Source organism: Diabrotica virgifera, chromosome 4, assembly GCF_917563875.1.
Source record: "Diabrotica virgifera virgifera chromosome 4, PGI_DIABVI_V3a".
Lineage (NCBI taxonomy): Eukaryota > Metazoa > Arthropoda > Insecta > Coleoptera > Chrysomelidae > Diabrotica > Diabrotica virgifera.
The window spans coordinates 231906239-231920592 of NC_065446.1; the positions used below are offsets into that span (position 1 = coordinate 231906239).

General features: G+C 32.6%; 1 protein-coding gene across 35 annotated transcripts in view; it reads left to right on the plus strand.

Moving 5' to 3' along the window:
• Nucleotides 1–14354, plus strand: part of LOC114327522 (microtubule-actin cross-linking factor 1) — an 865580-nt gene that overhangs the window by 300839 nt on the left and 550387 nt on the right. For 18 of the 35 annotated variants that reach the window (XR_007697614.1, XM_050648734.1, XM_050648739.1 and 15 more), the window contains exon 1: nt 7764–7933. The exons of 3 other annotated variants lie outside the window; for them this stretch is intronic. The gene's annotated coding sequence lies outside the window, so the exon portion shown is untranslated. Of the gene's footprint in view, nt 1–7762; nt 7934–14354 lie in introns of those variants that run through there. 14 more of the 35 variants (XM_050648736.1, XM_050648745.1, XM_050648746.1 and 11 more) reach the window with 2 other exon arrangements.

Here is a 14354-nt window from a genome sequence, read left to right on the forward strand (position 1 = left end):
GACCAAAAGGTGGTCAAAAATTTTTTAAACGTTTTTTTTTTGTTTTTTTCCTAAAATTATTTTTTCTGCATGGAAAAAAGTTTTTTTAGGTTTTTGGATCATTCCAAACAGAAAAGATATTTAGTGACTTTTCTCTAAAAATGATAGTTTTTGACATATTATAAGCGATTAAAAATTGAAAAATTGCGAAATCGGCCATTTTTAACCCTCAAAACTATGTGAAAAACTGAAAATTTGAATTTTACCAAGGTAGGTTGATATTCTTTAAACTTCGATTGATGAAATCCTGAAGAGTTTTTTGCAATACAATATTCAAAACTCCTTTGTTTTTTAATTGCTAATCAAGCGTGCGCGACACTATTTTCCACCGACAGTATGGTGCAAATGAAAGGAATAAATTCGTTATTTCGTAAACCGGCGACTTATCCCGAAAGAGGTCGATTTTTATTTTTAAGTTATGATATTGTGGCATATATGGTATACTAGTGACGTCATCCGTCTGGGCTGATGACGTAATCGATGATTTTTTTAAATGAGAATAGGGGTCGTGTGGTAGCTCATTTGAACGGTTCTTCAATTCTCTTTTCAGTAATGTAAACATTTACATAATTATTTATGCAGGGTATCCTTCTATTTTTTTTTTGTCAAAAATTTAATTTAATAAAAATTTTTTGGACACCCTATATAAATAATTATGTAAATGTTTATATTACTAAATAGAGAATTGAATAACCTTTCAAATGAGCTAGCACACGACCCCTATTCTCATTTAAAAAAATCATCGATTACGTCATCACGTCCAGATGGATGACGTCACTAGTCTACCATATATGCCACAATATCATAACTTAAAAATAAAAATCGACCTGTTTCGGGTTTTTTTCTTAAAGTCGCCGGTTTACGAAATAACGAATTTATTCCGTTCATTTGCACCATACTGTCGGTGGAAAATAGTGTCGCGCACGCTTGATTAGCAATTAAAAAACAAAGGAGTTTTGAATATTGTATTGCAAAAAACTCTTTGGGATTTCATCAATCGATGTTTAAAGATTATCTACCTACCTTGGGAACATTCGAGTTTTCAGTTTTTCACATAGTTTTTGAGGGTTAAAAATGGCCGATTTCGCAATTTTTCAATTTTTAATCGCTTATATGTCAAAAACTATCATTTTTAGAGAAAAGTCACTACAGACCTTTTTTGTTTGGAATGATCCAAACCTAAAAAAACTTTTTTATGCAAAAAAAATAATTTTAGGAAAAAAACAAAAAAAAAACGTTTAAAAAATTTTTGACCACCTTTTGGTCCTGGCAACATGCAAATTTGTTAAAAGGAGTCCTTTTTGAGTAAGATTGTGCAAAAAATCCGAATCAGAATATTTTTCCTAGCGGATGCTCAATGGCTTTCTGGACTCGTTGAGAATTTCTAGTACCGGTCATAGGCGCCCGTTTTGAGTAAGGCAACGGTTATTTTATCGCATAATTTTTTTGCCTTTAACTTTTAAGCATTTTTGACACTGGATTTATAAATTGTGGGGAAATCTAGTACCAAAAGGTACTCTTGCTTTAAGCCGGTAGGATGTACCGTTTTCTAAAAAAATCGATTTGAAAATTTTTCGTTTTTCGAATTTGACAAAAATTTGAAAACATTTTTCAATAAATACGGTGTATTTTACAGATTTGCAAGAATAACTTTTAGTACTAGAACGCCTCATAATTTAATAATTTAGTATCAAAACTGCTTGAAAATTAAAGAAAAAGAAGTTATGCGATAAAATAACCGTTGACCTGCCCAAAACGGATGCATATGACTGGTACTAGAAATTCGCAATTAATTAAATATATTCATCTCTGGAAGATAAATAAACGTATGTACCAGTTTTTGTTTTTCTAAATAGTTTTTTTAAGTATAATTTCATATTTGGATTTAAGATTAATTTAGGCTGTACTAGAAGGTATTTAAGTCAATTCTTCTTCTCAAAGTTAGTCACTGCTTTATCACAAACACCAATGCTATGACTGTAATTCTCGTTTTTAAATAGTTTCTCAAGTAGTTAATGTCTTATGTTACTTTTGCACAATTTTTATAAATATATATTTAAAAAGTGTTATGATGGTTTATGTTTTCATAGTTTCTTTGTTAACGATTTTTAATGTTTTTCCAAGTATGCATTATTATGGACTTATTGCATTATTATATCAATGTCCTAATGTCCAACTATTAAAATCTGTTAAATTTTTAATGGGCTCCTCCGATTACAAAATACCACAAACCAATTTCTTGAAGATATATGAACTAACCAGCTTAATTATATTTTACTTTCCTTTTAAATATGACAAATTTTAACTAGTATTACTAATTTTAGAATCCCATCAGTAGAATTACTGAAAAAATATTTATACATAATTCGAATATGTTTTCTAATTACTTTTTTGTGATACGTTAACCACTTCCTATTTTAGGAAGGTTTATGTTGATAATATTTATAATGTCAGTAAAATTTAATAATAGATGATTATTCATCAAAAACTATCAGAAAAGTTGTGTAACATCTTTAGGAAGTCTTTTAAATAAATAATACGACGTTAAAACGAAATCAGACGATTACATTTCTTTGCAATTCGAGCTTCACCATTTTCCTACACGTGTTTTGAGGTTTTACCTCTCGTCAGAGAGATGACAATATTTGAGGGGTCTAGATGCAAAACCGGACATTTCCACTTTTTGGTCAAAATTAATTGAATACACCTCTGTAATCTGTGATTAAAGATCCATAATATATTAACAATTTGATAAAGAACAAAATTGGACAGTTCCTAGTAGTAATTCAGTGTGAAAGAATTGGTTCAGATGCAAAAGTGGACTTTTCCTCCTCCAATTTGAGATAGGGAACAGTAAAGTTGTAAATTGTTTTTTTCAGTTTACTCGGAATGCCATAAAGTGGAAATGTCCGGTTTTGAATCTAGACCCCTCATTTAGTACCTTGTGCTTGATGATTTGATGACAGAAGTTTTATTCCTGCAGTGTATTTTGTTCTTCTGTATGTGAATAGTAATTCGGAACGTTATTTAGAAATCTACGAAGGCCAGAAACGCATATTTATTGAATAAAAATGTATACCCCCAGGCGGGGAATGTGAATTGCATAGTGTAGAATTCCTTCCCTTTGTCTTCACTGCAGCATCCATGTGCTTGCATATTGTAGAAGCCTTGGAGGTGTCACCAGGAAAGTGTACCAATAAGTTTTCAATTTAAAAATCTTTTAGTAATGTTTTTAATATTTTCAATATTATTAATTTTGCTATTAGGATTGAAAACTACTTCATCTTTCAAGTGCCAGATGACGCTAGTCACCTAATAATTTCACTTCGGTTGCAATGGGTGGGAAAAGCTCTCGGTGCTGTCAATTAGGGTATGGAGAACAGTGCCTACGTTCTCTCCGATGAGGCTCCAATAAGAGCCGAAAATCGCGATTCAGAGGACTGGGCTGCGCTCCGTACTCTAATTGAAAAGTAAGATTGTTTTGCCTTCGCATTGCAACTGAATAAAAATGGTATACATTTTTATTTTATAGTCGTATTACTTCGTAGAGTAACCAGGTGCATTTTCCGTTGGAACTTTACCAAGATGCAGACGGGGGATGTGAATTGCATAGTGTAGAATTCCTTCCCTTTGTGTTCACTGCAGCATCCATGTGCTTGCATATTGTAGAAGCCTTGGAGGTGTCACCAGGAAAGTGTACCAATAAGTTTTCAATTTAAAAATCTTTTAGTAATGTTTTTAATATTTTCAATATTATTAATTTTACTATTAGGATTGAAAACTACTTCATCTAACATATTTATTGGTTTTTACAATTTTACTTTTCCTTTTTTGAAATTATACTTATTTAGGCGCGTTGGGAGTACATTTATATGTGTGAATGGAATCATTGTTTTTTTGCTTAATTGTTTCATAGCATTATCCTATTTATTTTAATCTTTTCTGTCTGTGCACAACGCATGCATGTACCTTTTCTGTCAAAACCTTCATAGTATGCACCAAGTCTGCTGTCAGCGCACACAACATGTACTACCTAATTACCAATAATTATGCACTTGTTTGACAATTTTCTTCCTCTCCTAGTGACGACGGTCCAAGGGCATCCTTAGTATTATGGTGATCCTTAGTTTTTTCTCCGATTGCAATATCTTCTTTCACAGTTGACGATGAGATTCCAATTCCATCTGTTTGTGTTAAAATAAAATTCATATACTTAGTCAAACCAAATTACGTTTTTAAATCAAATAAGAGAATGCAAAGATAATTTTCTTAATTTCGAAGATGTTCCAGATGTTAAGCTGTCTCTATAAAGAGAAATTTGTACAAAAGGTTCTAAATTTGCAGTACAAGGCTTTATAAAATGCTACTGCAATATGAAATGCTCTTCAAAATTATATGTAAGTGTAAAGGGTCTAACGTATTGTGCAACTCTAATAAATGCTAAATGCTATAATGCCTCAACATGTGAGAATAAACACTAATTTTTTATATTAATTACGACAATATAAAAATAATAAACATTACAATTAAAAAATGACGTTCCATTAAACCTAATCTAACAAATTACGACATTTTAATAGCTGATCGGGGGTGACTAGTCAAACCCCGATTTCATAATAGTATATTAAGTATGGAGAACGGTAAGGGTTTTATACCGATCGAAGATTGGTCACATTGTCGAATTGTTTGTCACAATTATTGTCTGAGATCGGTTACCCTTAACGTTCGACATGCTTATAACGTTTTTTGCACGATTGATACCATTATAAATTATAAAATTAAACATTTTCGTCATATTGACATTTTATCAAGATAGATACTTTGGTTGTTAGGTAGTAACTAGGGTGCATAACAACAATGGAGAATTGAGTTTTTATTTAGTTGTCAATAATTTTAAGTACAATTTTGATTATTATAAATTAAAATATGAGCTAAAGTGAATTTGAAGAAATTGAACGGGCTTGGGAAGAAGCTTGCCCAAACAATTGGGATTTCATTAAATAATTTAACAAATTGTACCATAAGTTTCAATATTTATAAATAATTCTTTAGTTTTCTTTATTCTTTCAAAAAATAAATTAAAATTAAGAGATTTTTTAACTCGACGGTAAGTGAATTACTTACCGTCGAGTTGGAGTACTTAACGTCGAGTTGGATTACTTACCGTCGAGTTGCTGGTAAATGTCACCTACTGACGTAAAATATGTCACGGTAAACAGTCAAAAATGATCAATCGTGCAAAAAATTAAATTTCGACCGTTGCCTGACCAACTTAGTCTCTCCTAGGTTTGACTAGTCAAAGGCCGAAATTCTAATTTACTTTGGGCTTTGACTAAGACCGTCAGTCAGACCTGAGGATTGCCTAGTCAAACCTAGGAGTGCCTGAAATTCGGGCTTTGACTATAACATATACATAGTTCTTTAAAATGATCGTTTCTATTAGAAATATTTTTCTCTACATTCATCAAAGCTTTTTTTATTTATAATAGGATTATTGGTAATATTGACAGTAATTCTTAAGTGCACACTACACGTGCTAATATGAAATATTTGCCACAATCATTACTTTCTAATAAAGTCAATGTCAAATTGAAAGGTTGACATTTTGAATTACTATACGTGAAGCGAATCTGCATATCAGTTCTTACTAACCACTGCTGACATGTTCTTTTTATTTGTTGAATAATATATGAATGTACCTATAGGAATAATGTATCATCTAACCAACAATAGCCTGATTAAAACCCACTTAAGTCTAATAATAAAACAATTCGTGGAAAATCAACAAAAACAATTTAATCAACAAATACCACATGAGCAACAAATCCATTATAGACCAGGGCCCATCTCTAAAAATATTAGTACATTTGGACGTAGAGAGGTGAGTCAAATTTTTTTGCAGAAATTGCTTGAAAATAACTTAAATAATAATATTTGAGTTATCCTCCCTCTCAAAAAGGTCCGGAACATTGTTTAAATAATCAAAATGTCAAAAAATGAAGGAAAAATTCGATTTTTTTCTTCGTTTTTTGATTATAACTTTAAAAGTATTAATTTCCGAGAAAAGTTGTACTGGCATAAATGTTGCGTAATTAAATTTCCTACAATATAGAATTGATTAATAATTTAAAAAATAGTAACCCTTGTTGCAAAATAGCAATAATTGCGAAAAAACCATACAAAAACAAGTATTCGCATTTTACGTTTTTCAACCATTTATGCTACACTTAGGACCTTCATATTTCACCCAGAAAAACTGTATGATACAGTAAAACAATACTGTAAATTTCATTAAGATGGGTTCAATAGATTTTGCAAAATAAATTGTGCAATCCAGCTTTCGCCAAAAAAATTCATTTTTTCAAAATGTTACAGGACTGAAAATAAAGCAGATAGCAAGTTGAAAGTTTTTTTGCGTATAAGAGTGTACTGTACCTTTCATTTGCAATTTGCAAAATTAAAATCGATTAACTACCACGACGTCAGGAATTTTTTTAAATAAACATTAATTATTGTTGCTACGCGCAGGACAGCGGATAGTTTGCCCTGATTGGGCATTCCAATGACCTTTGATAATGATTGATACATTTTAATTTTTATTACATATCGATATAAATAAATAAATTTGTTTATTGCAAAATAAAAACACATACTCTATCCTTTGAAATAACACTTTTTTTAGAAAAAAATTTCTTTGTTCATATATTTTAACTTAGAGAATAAAAAATAATTATTTTTAAACATTAATAAAATTAGTCTGATTTTTGTGGAATTAAAATATTAAAATACAACAAAATATAGGGTAAGAAAATAATATATTTGATAAAGATTGGAAGAAATTTTGGTGGAAATCAACTTGTGTGAATCGAACACCGCTGTCCTGCGCGTAGCACCAAAAATTAATGTTTATTTAAAACATTTCCTGACGCCGTGGTAATTAATCGATTTTAATTTTGCAAATTGCAAATGAAAGGTACAGTACACTTCTATAAGCAAAAAAAATTCAACTTGCTATCTGCTTTATTTTCAGTCCTGCAACATTTTAAAAAAATGATTTTTTTTTTGCGAAAGCTGGATTGCCAAATTTATTTTGCAAAATCTATTAAACCGATCTTAATGAAATTTACAGTGTTGTTTTACTATATCATAAAGTTTTTCTGGGTAAAATATGAAGGTCCTAAGTGTAGCATAAATGGTTGAAAAACGTAAAATGCGAATACTTGTTTTTGTATGGTTTTTTTCTCAATTATTGCTATTTTGCAACAAGGGTGACTATTTTTTAAATTTTTAACCAATTCTATATTGTAGGAAATATAACTACGCAACTTTTATGTCAGTACAACTTTTCTCAGATATGAATAGTTTTAAAGTTATAATCAAAAAACCAATAAAAAAATCGAATTTTTCCTTCATATTTTGACATTTTGATTATTTAAACAATGTTCCTGACCATTTTGAGTGGGAGGATAACTCAAATATTATTAATTGAGTTATTTTCAAGCAATTTCTGCAAAAAAATATGAGTCACCTCTCAACGTCCATCTCAAAACAGATGCGCCCTGGACTATTAAGAAATAGATAAAAATATCCCCTGTATAATAATAGTCTGTGGTAGGAATATTATATTCAGCACCTACGTTATGCAGATATCTCGGCCTACCTGACCAACGTGTAAGTTCCATAGATGGTCAGAGTTGGCCGCGTGATGCCAGTTTGTTTTCTCGATTGTCAGTTGTCCACCGATTCTCGAAACAGTTGAATGGCTGCGCGCTCTGCGTGTAAATAGTACCTCTACGAGTTCGAACACCGCCACCTCTGATCAGTGTCCAAAAAACGATTTTGTTTTGTTTTTTCGAAAAAACGATTTTACTAAATGATTTTGAATTTAGTGCAGGTTGGTTTCAATAGTGTTTCTGTGTAAATTTTAAGTGTGAAGTGATTTTATCTAGAGAGTGATGTCAACCCAATCGGTATTTAAATTTTTTTATGTTTGAATAATGTACTTGTACTTCAATGGGGGATCGATCATAGTATTTTCTTATCTTGTTTATCTATGTTTTTATCAATTACAATTTCAAAAATGATTGATAGTTTGCTTGAACTGCTTTAATTATTATACAAAATTGAAATAGTATGACAATAATACCATTTTTAATCATATTCTGCTTTTTTCAATAGGAAAAATACATCTTTTAATAAAAAGTTGTTGTATTTAATAAGTACTATACTATGTTTATCAATATGAATAGTTTTTATACATTTTTTCGTCTTGAGACCTTTTTGTTGATCGACCTACTGATTTTTCAATCATTGACTGGTCTCCATTTCCACGACTTTGTTTACATCCAACAATAGATGACTTTAATTTTGCCATTTATTCATTTATGTGGAGTACCTATTTCGTAGTCATGGTTATGGTAAATCAGATAAGGTCCATTTGTGAGACCTTTAGACACAGACCTCTTAAGGCGGTTGTTTTGTATCACCCCTATCACCTATTTTTTAATCCGTTTTACTTTTCTCTGTTCAGTAGAGCTTTCCCCAAGATTCTCATTTCATTTGTTTTCAATATCGTTTGTTTTTTTGCTTTCTTTAAGCATAACTTTATGGATGCTCTCCAAGCCTCCAAATCCAAACACCCCTTTCCTTGCCTGCTGTCCTCCAGTTAACCACCCCCAATGTTTCTTTAGTTAGCATCGGTTCTCACTTGGTCTATCTACCTCTTCCTTGGTCTGTCTACTGGCCGACGTCCCACCGTAGTTCCACTAAGCGTTCTTATATATTCTTAAAAGATGACCTGCCAAGCGCAAGCTTTATATTTTTGCATAATTTCTTCTTAATATCTTTCTTTCAAAAGTATTATTGAGGTTTATTGTCTTTTCTCTCATGGTCCATGTTTCTGCGCCATACGTTGCTATTGGTGGTATGATGATTTTATATATTTTAACTTTACTAACCTATGGATATCTTTGGATCCCAATACCTGCGACAGATATAAGTGTGCTGTGCTAGCAAGCATTATCCCTTTTCCGTATTTCCTCCTTCTCGCTGCCATCCTCAGTTATCTGTACGCCCAGGTCCTGGATGATTATAAGTCTGAGTGCAAAAGCAAATTGAAAAATCAACTTTATTTTCAAAAACTTTTTTGAGACTTTTTTTGTCAGATAAAACAACACTTTGTAAATATTTTGTTTTTAAACAAATGCCAGAGAAGGTAAACATATGTTTAAATTCAAATATATTACATACCATCAGTGTCAAGATGGCGACAATTAATAACAAGAGATTAGTATTTATTAAAATCTTATCTATAAATTAGTTGACCTCAGATTTGTGAAGATATAATAATGTGATTATTTATTACATTATTTTCGCATTTGATTTAAATTTCCTTCGCCGCACAAGGAGATTTTGGGATTTAAAAAATAAATATTACACATTTAAAAGAAAATATTAAATATAATTAAGTAGTGGAATGTGAGGTCAGCAATGATTTTGAACCAGAAAATTCACGATTTTGTGTAAACAACCAATATGTATGCGGCGAATTAATTATCTAAAGGAATTTGTTAAATGATAACCCGTATTTTCAGGTTCTGCTTTTATACAGACATAAAGTGATATGAATAGTTTTTACATTTTTGGACTGGTCTACAAAATTTCTGTGCATTTTTTAGAAAGATTTTCTGCTTTTTTAAGTGGTCGTAACTGCTCGTGGTTGTACCAGCTTATTCTCATCGTTAACAATGATGGTCTAGTCCTTTTTTTTGTCGGAAGTAGCCTATTGTAAAGCCCATTGAACTACAATCAATTAGCTTATTGTCCACCTTCTATTTATTCACGATACCCATTCGAGAATTGGATCCTTGTATCAGCTTGTAAACATCTCGTGATGGGTACCATAATGTTCCTGAAGTCACTTGGTAGACTCTCTAAAGTGTTTGCCGTTTTCAATTTAGTCTCAGACGCAGTGCAAATTATTTTATAGCTTATCCTCTTTTAGTAATTTCATCAGTTTCTTTGGTTGTCATGCATTTCCAGATAATCCGGCACCCGTAGCATTGTGGCACTGTTAAGCACTCTCAGTCTATCGAGTTCTTCTTGGCATTCTCACTCTACATTTCTTTTCATTGGGTTGTCTTCCGTCGAAGGTTGGCGATCCAGTTGGAAATAGTTTTTTTTTGAAACTTTTATTCAGCAATCTGTTAGTTATAAAAAATCTAACAATAAGCGTCTTTGGGATTTGAAGTAAAAAAAATTGACGTTAGAGAGGTCAGTCCAATGACTGGACCTCTAGTATATGACATTCCGATAATATGCTACATACATTTTACATTTACAAACAATACATATATCTAAAATCTAACAATAAAACACTGAAAACGTTTGTTTTCTATACTTCCACAAAATTTATTATAACTAAGTGACTACACCTGTTTCGGCAGAGTGCCTTTCTCAAGTGATATAGTTTACAATGTGTTTGCCTTTTTAAGTCTTCAACTGAAGAGGTTGAGGAGTGGGGAGCTGTTTGTCTCGAGTTGGTCATTCAGAATTATATCTGTATTTTTCAGTGTATTAATTTCCATAGATTCTAAAAAAGATAGCTTAAGGCCTTTATTTTGAATATGCAGAATTTGAAACTCTTCATTGAAAGAATGATTATGATCTAGAAGGTGAAGTGCGTATGTAGAAGTGTCTGTTTTTCTATTGTTGAATGCCCTTTTTAGCAGCTCTGCTATCCGTTTGTCAAAAGTTCTGCCAGTTTGACCGATGTACGTTTTCGGACAGTCACCACAAGTTAGTTTGTACACACCACTCTGTAGTTGCTTTCTCTTTCGGCTTTTATTGTTCTTATATATTTGCTTAAGTTGTTGTTAGTTCTGAAAGCTGGTGTTATTCCTTTCTTTTTTATGTATCTGGCTATTTTTGTTGTTATCTTGCCAGTATATGTGAGAGAGCAGAAGGTACTGGGTTCTTTCTGTGGTGGTGGATACACTAATTTCAGGGCTTTCTTATGGAGTTTTTGGTTTAAAATTTTGTTAACTGTTTGTTCGTTATAGCCGTTGTTTACTGCTATTTGTTTAATGATGTTTAGTTCTATCTCGAAGTTATTTTTTGTCATGGGAATTTCTGTCAGTCTATGTATCATGCTATGGTAGGCTGCTAATTTGTGTTGTGTAGGGTGGGATGATGAATTGTGTATAGTAGTGTCAGTATGGGTAGGTTTATGATATACGGAGAACTCATGTTTGTTGTGTAGTCTGGAAACCTACCCATACTGACACTACTATACACAATTCATCATCCCACCCTACACAACACAAATTAGCAGCCTACAATAGCATGATACATAGACTGACAGAAATTCCCATGACAAAAAATAACTTCGAGATAGAACTAAACATCATTAAACAAATAGCAGTAAACAACGGCTATAACGAACAAACAGTTAACAAAATTTTAAACCAAAAACTCCATAAGAAAGCCCTGAAATTAGTGTATCCACCACCACAGAAAGAACCCAGTACCTTCTGCTCTCTCACATATACTGGAAAGATAACAACAAAAATAGCCAGATACATAAAAAAGACACAAAAGATATAACACCAGCTTTCAGAACTAACAACAACTTAAGCAAATATATTAAGAACAATAAAAGCCGAAAGAGAAAGTAACTACAGAGTGGTGTGTACAAACTAACTTGTGGTGACTGTCCGAAAACGTACATCGGTCAAACTGGCAGAACTTTTGACAAACGGATAGCAGAACACAAAAGGGCATTCAACAATAGAAAAACGGACACTTCTACATACGCACTTCACCTTCTAGATCATAATCATTCTTTCAATGAAGAGTTTCAAATTCTGCATATTCAAAATAAAGGCCTTAAGCTATCTTTTTTAGAATCTATGAAAATTAATAAACTGAAAAATACAGATATAATTCTGAATGACCAACTCGAGACAAACAGCTCCCCACTCCTCAACCTCTTCAGTTGAAGACTTAAAAAGGCAAACACATTGTAAACTATATCACTTGAGAAAGGCACTCTGCCGAAACAGCTGTAGTCACTTAGTTATAATAAATTTTGTGGAAGTATAGAAAACAAACGTTTTCAGTGTTTTATTGTTAGATAAAATGAACTTCCATCAAGACGGTCGAATCCATCAATTATATATCTAAAATATAAACACAATTACAGTGAGGTATAAAACTTAGTTATAAAGAAGGTCCAGTGGATTTTTACGTTTTAGTCTGTGAGGTTGTTGACTATTTATCAAGCAAGTTTATTGCCAGGGCATTTGGATGGCTTTCTAGGCGTTTTATGTACCGAACACTGCACTGAACTATCACTTCACTGATCGTAGGTACTTCTAGATCACAATAAATGTCTTTGTTTGACACGAACCATGGGGCGTCTGTTATAGAGCGAAACACTTTGGATTGTAATCTTTCCATTATGGATATGTTGGATTTTGCTGCTGTATTGTGATTTTGATTCATTGATCTTTATTCGCCATTTCTTTGTCCACTTTCCAATGTTCCTAATATGCCTTTGAAGAGATTCGGTAGCTGTTGCGGGATTTTCATCTGTGACTAACATAGCTGTGTAATCCGCGAATGTTGTAGTCGTTACATTTTCGTTTGTTGGTATGTCGTGTGTAAATATTAGATATAATATAGGACCCAGAACACTACCTTGAGGGACTCCAGATCGTATCGGGTAGATTTTTGATGTATCTGCTTCATGCTTGACACGGTAGTACCTTTCTTCTAAATATGATTTTAGTATAGTAAACATTGAATCAGGAACGTTCATTTTTATTTTGAAGAGTAACCCTTCATGCCAGACTTTATCAAAAGCCTGACTGACGTCAAGAAAAAGTGCAGAACAGTACTTTTTTTCTTCAAAAGTTTTATTTACTATATCAACGACTCTATGAACTTGTTCTATTGTTGAATGCTTCTCTCTGAAACCAAACTGGTGATCCGGAAAAAGATTGTTATCAGTTATTATCTTCATTAGCCTGGTCGCTACTAGCTTCTCAAATAGTTTAGCTAGTACTACAAATTGGAAATAGTTAAACGTGAAATTGCGGCTATGAAGATTTCGAATGGTCTTTTACCGAGCTATTGGGCGTAGATCCTTGAGCCAAGAATGTTTTTTTCTCCCTATTCACCTCTTTCCCTGAATTTTGTCGTCATGTGTTATGTCTACACTAGCCTAGGGACTACCTTAGTCATAGCTCCTAGTGCTGTGCTGCATATATTGATCCATTCAAGTTCAAAAGCTTGGAGAATCGATATAACCAGTTATATCTGGGAATAGATATAACCAGTTACGGAGATGTTGAAGAGGAAGTACGACAACAAAGCTTAAAAGCAAGTAAAGCGGCGGGATCCCTTAATGGCACAATCTGGAAGAACAAACACCTAAGACAAGACAAAAGCAAGAATCTATAAAGCAGCAATTATACCTATATTGACATACACAGCGGAGACAAGACCTGACACATCTAAAACGAGACGACTACTAGAAACAACAGAGATGAAAATACTCCGACGAATATCAGGGAAAAGTCTTTTGGATAGGGAGAGAAGCGAAAACATAAGATCATGCAATGTAGAAGACTTAAATGGATGGGTGACAAAACGGAAACAGGAGTGGAACGAACACATTAGTAGAATGACAGAGGATAGGATAGTACGAATAGCACGAGATAAGTCACCAAGTGGACGAAGAAGTATTGGCAAACCAAGAAAAAGATGGTGCGATAACTTAAATAATTTAGGAGGCTAATAAGAGGCTAATTTAGGAGGCTAAGAAGAAACAGGCTTTTAAAGCCTACATACAAGAAGGAAGAAGAAGAAGTCCAAAAGCCCTTGGGTTGATCTCTCTTGTACAATTTGAAATTTTTTGTACAAGAAAAATCCTTATTCTTGGTTTATTTTGCATTTTTTCTTCTTTCTTCATTTATGCCAACTGCCTGTTTTATTTTCGTATAGCTCCCTTTGATCCACGCTCCAATCTCCTACTGATGCTTCGCCTTTGACTATAATTTTATTTCCTTTGCTAATGTGTTTATTATACAGGGTGTCCCGGAAAATAGTGCGTTCCTTTAAGGTATGGATATAATACACAATTTGGAACAAAAAAGTCCTATACCATTTTTTTCTAAAGTTAACCGTTTCCAAAAAAAAGTTAACATTGTTTTCCATATACCTGTATTTTAATGTTTGGAAATTTTAATAAACTGGCAACATCGTACGCACTACGGAATAATAACAGATAATAAGAACTCGTTTGTGATTGT